At 48.0% G+C, this 12482-nt stretch overlaps 1 protein-coding gene across 5 annotated transcripts in view; it reads right to left on the bottom strand.

Annotated features, from left to right (window-relative positions):
- The window catches only part of PITPNM2 (phosphatidylinositol transfer protein membrane associated 2), a 269886-nt gene that overhangs the window by 188009 nt on the left and 69395 nt on the right, over positions 1–12482 (bottom strand). The gene's annotated exons all lie outside the window — the stretch shown is intronic.

Genomic DNA, 12482 nt, shown 5'->3' with positions numbered 1-12482 from the left:
ATTCAAGTCACCCCCCCCCATTGGGCATCACCCCTTTTGGAGGGCTGCGTCACCCCCTCCACACACAACCCCGCCCACTTCACATGGCCCCTCCCTCATCCGTAATCCAAGATACCAGTTTTGCAGCATTTACGTTTTCCCCACTCACCCACACGCTTTTAGCTGAGCCGGCGGCAGCGCGGCCCCGGTTTCGGAATCCCGGCCAGCCCACACACAGCAGCAGCGCAGCGTTCTAGTCCCAGGGCCAGCCCCTTCCTGTTGGGGGGGACCATGGGTCAGTGCCTGGGGCCAATGAGAATGCTCTGGGGGAGGGTCGATGGCCCCCTTGGCCCCGCCCTAGTGACGCCGCTGCTCTGGGGGGGCTGTTTTTTTGAGGTAGAGGCACCAAAGTTTCAGTATAGCATCTAGTGCCTCTCCCCAAAATATCTCCCAAGTTTCAAAACGACTGGACCAGGGGGTCCAATTCTATGAGCCTCAAAAGAAGGTGCCCCTATCCTTCATTATTTCCTATGGAAGGAAGGCATTTAAAAAGGTGTGCTGTCCCTTTAAATGTGATGGCCAGAACTCCCTTGGAGTTCAATTATGCTTGTCACACCCTTGTTCCTGGCTCCGCCCCAATGTCTCCTGGCTCCACCCCCAAAGTCCCCAGATATTTCTTTAATTGGACTTGGCAACCCTATTCCCCACAGCTGCTGTCCACGGAACCAAGACTCCATTCACCCAAAAACACATCATAATGCCACAGAGGCACCTAAACACTAACACAATTCACAAGATCCATTCCAAAAATGCCCTTTCCCAGATGTATATGTATCATTCTAAGAGAGTCACATCTCACCAGATTGTCATCAACAGAGGTGATTAACACGTGGAATTCATTGCCACAGGAGGTGGTGGCAGCTACAAGCATAGACAGCTTCAAGATGGGATTGGATAAGCATATGGATGAAGCAGAGGTCCATCAGTGGCTACTAGCCACAGCGTATTGTTGGAACTCTCTGTCCGGGGCAGTGATGTTCTGTATTCTTGGTGCTTGTGGGGGGGGGCACAGTGGGAGGGCTTCTAGCCCCACTGGTGGACCTCCTGATAGCACTTGATTTTTTTGGCCACTGTGTGACACAGAGTGTTGGACTGGATGGGCCATTGGCCTGATCCAACATGGCTTCTCTTATGTTCTTATGAGGTCTGGCTAGCATCACCGTAAGAACTGAGCACACCCCAGAATACCCTGCAGCAGGGGTAATTTTGTAGAAAAAGAGCTGCCAGAGCTCATTAGAACAACTTATTTCCATATGCCATATACCCCTGACATCACCGGAAGGTGTACTGAATGATATCAGCTCAGTGTCTACCCTAAAATGCTTCTTGAATCATAATTCTCACAATAAAACCTTACTCCTGTCATAGTTTCTTAATTACTTTATCCTAAGCGACCATAGTGGGCATGCTGAAGATTTCCATCTGTCTGCTTTATACGTTTTGGTTATTTTACCATTTTTTTGTGTGTGGGGAAATATTAGAAAGTTTGTCAAATCTTAAAGTAAAACTCTAACAGGTGGGTTGAAAAATGGAGCCCAGAACCAAGGGGTTTTTTTTTGGGGGGGGGGGGGGGGAGCGGTTAAAAAATAAAAAACACAATAAAATGTAGAGGTTCTAGAGCTTTGCTGCGGTGTAAAAGGTAGTCCCCTGTGCAAGTACCAGCCGTTTTCGATTCTGGGGTGAGGTTGCTTTCACAACATTTTCACAACAGGCTTTTTACGGGATGGTTTGCCATTGCCTTCCCCAGTCAGCTACACTTTCCCCCCAGCAAGCTGGAGACTCATTTGACCGACCTTGGAAGGATGAGCTCCTGCCAAAACCAGGCCTGCCCTGCAGCATACCGTTGGTGAGTCGTCCTTGAAAGAGTCCCCTGAATGTAGAAGCTTGAAAGACTACTGCTTTAGATCACGGCCTAAAGAAAATTAGCACAGCCTTGACAAAGGCCAGGAAATTGAGGGCAGTGCCTGAGAAGAGTGAAGTTTGGGAAAGATGTGTCATCACTTCCGGGGAACATTCTAGGAATTTTCCTAATCTTAGGGTCGTCATGCCTGTGCCAGTTACCCCCATGAAATTTCTATGATAGGGCTGGGTCTGACCCCAGAAGTGATGTCATTCCCAGCTGACATTCTAGAAACCTCCCCCCATTTCTATGAGGAAAAAAACATAAAAGATTGGGGGAGGGGTCCTAAAGTGCGGCCCAAATGTGACGCCGCTTCTGGGTTTGGACGCTATTCCTTACCCTCTTTTCTCCCAACGTGACTCTCATAGGCTTTCCAATCCCCAGGTCCCAGCGGGGGATCCCCCAGTTTTACAGGCTTCCCCCCTCCCCCAGCCAGCTGGCCGGCGGGGGAAGCCCCTCCCCCACAGCCATTATGCACCTCCATGAACAATTCCCATAGGGAATGATGAGGAATTGATCTGCGGGTATCAGGGGCTCTGGGGGAGCTGTTTTTTGAGGTAGAGACGCCAAATTTTCAGTATAGCATCTAGTGCCTCTCCCCAAAATACCCACACACTTTCAAAAGGATTGGACCAGGGGGTCCAATTCTACGAGCCCCAAAAGAAGGTGCCCCTATCCTTCATTATTTTCTATGGAAGGAAGGCATTTTAAAAGGTGTGCTGTCCCTTTAAATGTGATGGCCAGAACTCCCTTGGAGTTCAATTCTGCTTATCACACCCTTGCTCCTGGCTCCGCCTCAATGTCTCCTGGCTCCACCCCCAAAGTCTCCTGGCTCCACCCCCAAAGTCCCCAGATATTTCTTGAATTGGACTGGGCAACCCTAGACTCTCATGATCCTAAGCTTAGTGAGCAATGTTCCCTCTAAGCTGCAAAGTCTTGCGAGCAGAAATTCTACTGCTAGCATTAAAGTTGTGAGCTACTGCATACATTAGTTTGCTCTGGGGCCATTTTCCGTGAGCCAAGACAAAAATGTGCGAGCCAGAAGCTAAAAAACTGTGAGCTAGCTCACAATAACTCAGCTTAGAGGGAACACTGCTAGTGAGGCCTATAGGCTTCAGGGAAGCCTCCATTAAAAGTAGCAGCAGGGCCTATATTTTCCAGGATCCTTTCTGTCCCTCTGATTGGATGGGCAGACGTTTTGGAGGGAAGACTTGCCCAGAGGGGTGGGACCTGGGAGGAACACAATACAAGGCCAGCTAGAGAGGGGAGTGTGTTCTCCCTCTGGAAAAGGCTGAACTTGGAAGGGAACATTTAGTTAGCTGCATCAGGGCTGTTATTTTCTTTGGATCACCTTTACTGTCTCTACCTTTCACTGCTGCATTAATAATTAAAACCACTTGCTATATTGAGCGCTTACAATAACCTTATTTATGTTATACTGCCTGGGTCCTCATGTCTCTTCGGTCACAGGTGGTTGTTAAGAATGGAGGGACAGGGGTTGGGTGGTCGCTCTGGGCCCTCCCTTACCAGAGCGGTGGCAGCCAATAGAACGCCCTTCCTGTCTCCTGCAGTGACCATTGGCAGCACTGGGCAGGTGAGTGACAGTCGGCAAACACCCGCCAAGGACGGGCAGTTGGCAAGCCTACCTAATCTCTATGGTTACGGCCACAGATACGTGGGGAAATTCCTAGTCAGTTTGGTGTAGTGGTTAAGTGTGCGGTGTAGAGCCAGTTTGGTGTAGTGGTTAAGTGTGCGGACTCTTATCTGGGAGAACTGGGTTTGATTCCCCACTCTTCCACTTGCACCTGCTGGAATGGCCTTGGATCAGCCATAGCTTTCTTATCTGGGAGAACCGGGTTTGATTCCCCACTCCTCCACTTGCACCTGCTGGGATGGCCTTGGGTCAGCCATAGCTCTGGCAGAGGTTGTCCTTGAAAGGGCAGCTGCTGGGAGAGCCCTCTCCAGCCCCACCCACCTCACAGGGGGTCTGTTGTGGGGGAGGAAGGGAAAGGAGATTGTGAGCCGCTCTGAGACTCTTCGGAGTGGAGGGCGGGATATAAATCCAATATCTTCATCTACCTCACAGGGTGTCTGTTGGGGGGGAGGAAGGGAAAGGAGATTGTGAGCCGCTCTGAGACTCTTCGGAGTGGAGAGTGGGATATAAATCAAATATCTTCATCTACCTCACAGGGTGTCTGTTGTGGGGGAGGAAGGGAAAGGCGATTGGGAGCCACTCAGACTCTTCGGAGTGGAGGGCGGGATATAAATCCAATATCTTCATCTACCTCACAGGGTGTCTGTTGGGGGGGAGGAAGGGAAAGGCGATTGGGAGCCACTCAGACTCTTCGGAGTGGAGGGCGGGATATAAATCCAATATCTTCTTCTTCTTCTTCTAGTGTGTCATTATTTTCTGTCCATTTCCCATCCACTCCTGTGTTTTTCAAAGGCAGGAGCTTACCTGCCATGGGCAGACAAATGGCAAGTCTGTCGAGACCCCGAATCTGTGCATGCTACAGCAGAAGAGTGTGGATGTGCTACCAGAACAATTACCGACATTACAGCCTTGCCTGTAAAGCTTTTACAGCTTTCTCCTTTGTAGCAGAGACGAGGCAAAGATAAAATGAACAACAAAAGCTTTTATCACAGCATTACACTTCGTAATGACACCCTCACTCTTGAAGGAGGTTAGCTGTTCGCCAGCTAGTCACTAGGGAAGGAAGGGTAGTTCTTGGTAGCCAATGTTCTTTTTCATTCAACAGCTGAGAAATTAGGAACTCTTTAGTCAGTCATCTGCCTTTAACCCATTAATCAACCAGATTTGAATGGGTTTATTAATCGTAAATGACTCCATGTTTCCTTCAATAGCTCAGAAAATCGCCTGTGTGAGGGGATGGCTCAATGACAGACCACCTGTTTTGCTTGCAGAAGATTCCAGGTAACAATTCCCCAAACACCTTCAGTTAAATGATCCCAGGAAGCAAATATCAGAAAACTGCTTTCAGGACAGACAATACTGAGCTAGACGGAACAGTTGTGTGGCACAATCATATAAATGTTCGTAAATACATTTCCGTATTGCCGAAGTCCCAGCATTGAGGCTTTTTTGAAATGTTAATCTGTAGGTAAACTTGCAGTTTAGCAAACAAAAGCAACCATTCAGTGTTAGCAGGAATGGCCTTCTTGAAAGAGTTTTAGTTGCATTCCTTATAAAAGTAACACCCCACAGGCAAAATAGCCTAGATAAAATAAAGTTGCATTCTTAGCTCTCAGTTAAATGATAATCAGTAAAGCTCTTGTCAATTCAAACTGGGCCCCACTGGTTAATCAACTAAAATTCTAGTTGATTAATCCACGAGCAAGTCCATTAAAGCTTGTAGACCTCAAAATTCCACTCAGATCTCAGCCATCACCAATTACCATTACCTCATAATTTTCCTTCTGCTTTTGACTAGGGGAAGGTTGGACCTTACAGCATGAGAAGGGGCAATGGGGGAGGCTGCCAAAAAGATTGGCATGCAGATGGCCCTATCAGCCCCTGTATTAGACAACAGTCATGAAAAATGAAGGGAGGGAAGAGTTCTAAAACTGGTTGGTCGTATCACCTCCGAGGTGAACCCCATTAGCCTCACAAGGATACAGTCCCCCTTAAATTCAGAGGAGTTAGCTGTGTTAGTCTCTTACTGCAAAACAGTAAAGAGTTCAGGAGCACCTTTAAGATTAACAACTGTTATTGTAGCATAAGCTTTCAAGAAACACAGCTCTCTTTGTCAGATGCATGAAGGGTATGTAGAAACTGGCCAGAGATGTCCATCTTAAAGTGACAGGTCAACAGTGGAGTGTACCTTCTTAGGGCCAAAACATTCATCACTCCTAGCCTCCGGTTTGTTTCTGCACCCCTGGTAAGTGCAAACGCTCACAGTTCCCAGTGGAAATCAGTATTGATTTCCAAGAGGATATATAGCACCTCACAGAGATCCTTGTTCTGACCAAGCACAACAGGCAGCATCTGAAGGAACTTAGAAGCGTAGAGTTGGAAAGGACCTCCAGGCAGTGATGGACTGGCCAGAGTGTCAGCTTGTCTCATGGCAAGTCGCTTAAACATTAGACAACATTAGGGTTGCCAATGCCCAGGTGGGGGCAGGGGATCCCCCGGTTTGGAAACCCTCCCCCCGCTTCAGGGTTGTCAGACAGCGGGGGGGGGGGGGAGGGGAGGGAAATGTCTGCTGGGAACTCTGCTATTCCCTATGGAGATTTATTCCCATAGAAAATCATGGAGAATAGATCCGCGGGTATCTGGAGCTCTGGGAATGCTGTTTTTTGGGGTAGAGGCACCAAATTTTCAGTATAGCATCTAGTGCCTCTCCCCAAAATACCCCCCAAGTTTCAAAAAGATTGGACCAGGGGGTCTAATTCTATGAGCCCCAAAAGAAGGTGCCCCTATCCTTCATTATTTCCTATGGAAGGAAGGCATTGAAAAGGTGTGCCGTCCCTTTAAATGTGATGGCCAGAACTCCCTTTGGAGTTTGATTATGCTTGTCACAGCCTTGATCTTGGCTCACCCCTAATGTCTCCTGGCTCCACTCCCAAAGTCCCCAGATATTTCTTGAATTGGACTTGGCAACCCTAGACAACATGTTTAAAATGTTAATGACCTTTTAGTAGCTTGAAAATATAACCGAAGTTTCAATGTAATAGTGCTTTATCTCCTGGCAACCAATATTTTTAGACCCAGTCCGCCACTGTCTCCTGGAGCACCTAGTCCAACCCCCTGCACAATGAGGAAATTCACAAATACCTTTCCCCCCATATATCCCCAGCTACCCCTGCTCCATGCCCAGAAGATGGCAAAAAAACACCTTAGCATTGATGCAACCCTTCCTGCCGTCCCTCTCATAATCTGCCTAAGTCCACAGAATCAGCTCTGTTGTCAGATTGCCTTCTAGGCCTCTGTCTGAAAACTTTCCAGCCTTCAACCCTTCTTGTTTTAATGGCCTGATAAAACAGAGAAGATAAAGACTCCTTTTCAAGCAACCACGTTTGGGCTATGCGATATCATTCCAGCACGAGATATTTATTAACGCTCATTTAAAGCTTTTGTATCCTGACCCGAGCCTCCCGGTTGCTAGAAGCTAATCTACAGGATGAGAAATATTGGGACATTTTGCCTTTGTCTTTCCATTCCCAATACCAGATGTCTAGTGGTGAGGGAAATGCAGTCGGCATGTACTCAAAGTCAACTTCACAACATCCCCATAAGGTAGATCAGTATTACTTCCCTCATGAAAATTATTGAGGCTGACAGAGTGCCTTACCTAAGGCCACCTGAATGAGCTTGCGGCCAAGGTGAGATCTGAATCAGCTCATTATTTTAGCTCATTTCCCCAAACCCATAGGGTTGTCAAATCTGGCTTATAAAATTCCTGGATGTTTGAGGGTAGAAGAAGAAGATATTGGATTTATATCCCGCTCTCCACTCCGAAGAGTCTGAGAGCAGCTCACAATCTCTTTCCCCTTCCTCCCCCACAACAGACACCCTGTGAGGTAGATGAAGATACTGGATTTATATCCCGCCCTCCACTCCGAAGAGTCTCAGAGCGGCTCACAATCTCCTTTCCCTTCCTCCCCCACAACAGACACCCTGTGAGGTAGAAAAAGATATTGGATTTATATCCCGCCCTCCACTCCAAAGAGTCTCAGAGCGGCTCACAATCTCCTTCCCCTTCCTCCCCCACAACAGACACCCTGTGAGGTAGATGAAGATATTGGATTTATATCCCGCCCTCCACTCCGAAGAGTCTCAGAGCGGCTCACAATCTCCTTTCCCTTCCTCCCCCACAACAGACACCCTGTGAGGTAGATGAAGATATTGGATTTATATCCCGCCCTCCACTCCAAAGAGTCTCAGAGCGGCTCACAATCTCCTTTCCCTTCCTCCCCCACAACAGACACCCTGTGAGGTAGATGAAGATATTGGATTTATATCCCGCCCTCCATTCGGAAGAGTCTCAGAGCGGCTCACAATCTCCTTTCCCTTCCTCCCCCACAGCTAGGGAGGGCAAGGTTTTGTGAGGGTACGGGAGCTCAATGGAGTACAACGTCACACAATTCACATTCCAAGGCAGCCATTTTATCCAGGGGATCTGATCTCTTTTGTCCAGAAATCAATTTTAATTTGAGGAGAGCTCCAAAGCCCTCCTGGAGGTTGACAATCCTACAAAACCCATAAAGAGAGAGTGCCTGCAAGTTGCCAGTGCTACCCCAGGACAGAAATCCCTTGCCCCGAGGAGGCCACGTTTGGTGGCGTTACTGTGGCAACGAGCGCCGTGAACTCTGGCTGCAAGAGTTTTTCATTATGGCAGTAATAAAGCAGGCCTATCTCGACTCCCCCAGAAGTCCTAAATAAATTTGCCGTCTAGCACCGCATGATAAACAACTCTTCCCCTTCCAGTCTCAATACCTCATTTCATGCCCTTTTACTGCTTTCAAATTGCTATTAGGCCTGTCAGCACAACCCCCAGAGGAAATTTCTCAGACATGGCAGACATCCACACCCCAGGGAAACGGTCCCATCCAGGCATTCTCCCCCTCGCCCCACAAACATTCACCTCCCCCGCAGACTGACCCTGAGAATTTCTCCGACAGTCAGTCAGGAGAACATTCCAGAATAGAGCGGGAATAATCTCATTAAACCGCACTTAATTAATATTATTGAACATGCCAATGATCGTCATAAAGAGACCAAGGCCTGGAATCTCATTCCCCACACTTCATGGATATCAGGAATTCTGACTGTCAAAACCCATAAATCTCCCACAACTGAGAGGAGGGGGAAGCTTATTCCCTTCAAAAATATTTTTTAAAAGGGTTTAATTAAACAGTATCATCCCATTCGGGGGCCATTTCTAACTTTGTGCCTATCTTTTGTGTTTAAAAACAAAAACAGAGAATTATCACCATAAAACCCATCCGTTTAAAAGCAATGAAAACTGCGGGAAGCAAGATGCAGGGTGAGGGGGAAATGTGTTAATAATGAAGTGACAAAGTTAATCTCCCAAGGAGGCGCCGGACAATCAAAAGGGAGCTTTTTACTTCAGGCTGAAAAATAGCCATTAGACCCTTTGCCACCTGGAGTCTTTACAAACGAGCTGAGTTTTTCCTCCCTCGTTTTTCTTCACTGTCTATACAAATGGCCCTTATGAAATAAGAAAAATCAACTTCATCCACATTAGGGGTGAATTGGTATTTTAGCCCTGCCCCAGGTAAAATCCACTAGGGTTCGGCCTGAACTCGATGCACAAAAAGCCTGTGGAAGTCGTGCTGTTATAGCCAGAGAATGAAAAATGGCTCTTAGTGTAGTGTAGTGCTATGTGATGGCAAAGAACACATAGTTGGCTAAAGGCTAATATAGCTTTCATTCCAAACCGCCCTCAAAACGCACCTTCAGATGTGCCAACTAGGGTTGCCAATCCCCAGGTGGGAGCAGGGGATCCCCCAGTTTGGAGGCCCTCCCCCCTCTTCAGGGTCGTCAGAAAGTGGGGGGAGGGGAGGGAAATGTCTGCTGGGAACTCTGTTATTCCCTATGGAGATTTATTCCCATAGAAAATCATGGAGAATTGATCCGCGAGTATCTGGGGCTCTGGGGGGGCTGTTTTTTGGGGTAGAGGCACCAAATTTTCAGTATAGCATCTAGTGCCTCTCCCCAAAATAGCCTCCAAGTTTCAAAAAGATTGGACCAGGGGGTCCAATTCTATGAGCCCCAAAAGAAGGTGCCCCTATCCTTCATTATTTCCTATGGAAGGAAGGCATTGAAAAGGTGTGCCGTCCCTTTAAATGTGATGACTAGAACTCCCTTTGGAGTTCAATTATGCTTGTCACTGCCTTGATCTTGGCTCCACCTCCAATGTCTCCTGGCTCCACCCCCAAAGTATCCTGGCTCCACCCCCAAAGTCCCCAGATATTTCTTGAATTGGATTTGGCAACCCTAGTGCCAACCCACTTGGATAATTCCATTTGGGGGGGGGGGGGGTCTAGCTCCAAAGATTTGGTAGAAATATCTGGCCAGGGCATTCAACAAGTGCAGTTTGGGACTGTGTAACACCAACAACATGCACACTGCTCTGACTTGGATAGCCCAGGCAAGTCCCATCTCGTCAGATCTCAGAAGCTAAACAGGGCCGACCCTGGCAAGTAAGGTTGCCAAGACTAATTCAAGAAATATCTGGGGACTTTGGGGGTGGAGCCAAGAGCAAGGGTGTAAGAAGCACAACTGAACGCCAAAGGGAGTTCTGGCCATCACACTTCAAGGGACCACACACCTTTTAAATGGCTTCCCTCCATTGGAAATAATGAAGGATAGGGGCACCTTCTTTTGGGGCTCATAGAATTGGACCCCCTGGTCCAATCTTTTTGAAACTTGGGGGATATTTTGAGGAGATGCAATGGATGCTATACTGAAAACTTGGTGTCTTCTACCTCAAAAAACAGTCCCCTCAGATACCCGCGAATAAATCTTCCATCATACCCTATGGCAGGGGTGGTCAATGGGTAGCTCTCCAGATGTTTTTGCCTACAACTCCCATCAGCCCCAGCCATTGGCCATGCTGGCTGATGGGAGTTGTAGGCAAAGAAAAAATCTGGAGAGCTACCGTTGGCCACCCCTGCCCTATTGGAATCGGTCTCCATAGGGAATAATGGAGTGCCCAGCAGACATTTCCCTCCCCCCCCACTTTCTGATGACCCTGAAGCGGGGGGAGGGTCTCCAAACCAGGGGATCCTCTGCCCCCACCTGGGGATTGGCAACCCTACTGGCAAGTATTTGAAAGGGAGACCTCCAGAGAATACCAGAGTCGGGTGGCAGAGGCAGGCTGTCAAGCCACTTCTCTGAATGTCCTCTGTACTCCAGTAGGAACTGAAGGTTATCCATGACTTCCAAGCATGGGCACATGTACACAAAAATGCAGAAGAAGGAGAAGGAGGAGGAGGAGAAGGAGAAGAAGAAAAAGCATCCTAAAACAAGAGCAGACATTTCAGGAAATAAAGGCAATACTATAATCTTCTTGTCATGTTCCTAACAGCTCACTGAGAAAAGGCATTAAGAAAAACAGGAGGAGGGGTTTTATTGCCCTGGGGAAACGTAGAATTCAGGCAAAACTCACCTAGGGAGGCGCATGGATCAGCCGCAGACCACCTGCTTTGACTGCAGAAGGCCTCCGATCCAATTCCCTAGCCAGTCTGGTAGCAGGTGAGATAGCCCCTGCCAGACAATATTAAGCTATTAAGCGGTTTCAGGAAATGCTATTAAAAAACTACTATCGATCTATGATTTGCTCCCTGCGGGAAAATGCCTGAGGCATACTCTCAACCCTCAAAAGCTGATCAGCTTCCCCATTTGACCCCGCAGGGAAAAAAAACGCGGGGTGGGAAGGCTCTGAAAGTTCCACTCCACATGTTACATTTAACATTTATCACTGATGCAGTTATTGATTCTTCTGCAAACAAATGACCAAGAGGAAAGGAGGGAGAAACACTCGCTGTCAGCAACATACCCGAAGGCAGAAACATTAACAGGAAAGCTGCCCTGTAGGGTTCTGGAAAAGATTTATTTCCCCCCAAATTAGTAAGCGTGCTGTTCTTACAGGATGGTCCAGTCTCCAGCGTTCCACTACGCGAGTCAGCAAAATGTACAAAGACCAACACACATGTCCACATTGTGGTGAAAACTAGCATTGTCACTAGAAGGTTCACCTCAGGATTCAAGGGGACTGTACTTTAAGAACATAAGCAGAGCCCCATGAGGTTAGACCTAAGGGGCCACCTAGTACAACATTCCATGCCACAGGAGGTGGTGGTGGCGGCTACAAGCATCGACAGCTTCAAGAATGGATAAGCATATGGAGCAGAGGTCCATCAGTGGCTATTAGCCACAGCATATTGTTGGAACTCTCTGTCTGGGGCAGTGATGCTCTGTATTCTTGTGCCTGGGGGGGGCACAGTAGAAGGGCTTCTAACCCCAATGGTGGACCTCTTGATGGCACTTGGGTTTTTTGGCCACTGTGTGACACAGAGTGTTGGACTGGATGGGCCATTGGCCTAATCCAACATGGCTTCTCTTATGTTCTTATGTGACACAGAGTGTTGGACTGGATGGGCCATTGGCCTGATCCAACATGGCTTCTCTTATGTTCTTATGGTACCAGTGGGCACCATGGTGCCTGACACCTTTTCTGGTGCTCTCCAAGGGCCAGGTGGGGATTCTGACCAGCAAGGCTTCTGATTGGCCACTGGAGGCTTGATTGACTGTGTAGATTCTTTAAAACATTGCTACGGCAACAGCTGCCTTCACTGTGACGGAAGGTAAGCTGTGGCAGCCATTTGGGTAGCTGCTCCTCCACCTCTGCAGCAGCCACTTTATGATAGCCATTTTGTGACTGCACCCACCATGCAGTGCCGGAATTCCAAAGGTGCCCGCAGGCTCAAAAATGTTGGGGACCTTGTGCTAAGATGCCACAAGACTTGTAGTAGCTCTTGCAACAGACTATCAGGG

This window comes from Heteronotia binoei, chromosome 11 (assembly GCF_032191835.1).
Source record: "Heteronotia binoei isolate CCM8104 ecotype False Entrance Well chromosome 11, APGP_CSIRO_Hbin_v1, whole genome shotgun sequence".
Classification (NCBI taxonomy): Eukaryota; Metazoa; Chordata; class Lepidosauria; order Squamata; family Gekkonidae; genus Heteronotia; species Heteronotia binoei.
The sequence above is the reverse complement of the archived record's forward strand: the minus strand, read 5'-3'. Positions and strand labels throughout refer to the sequence as shown.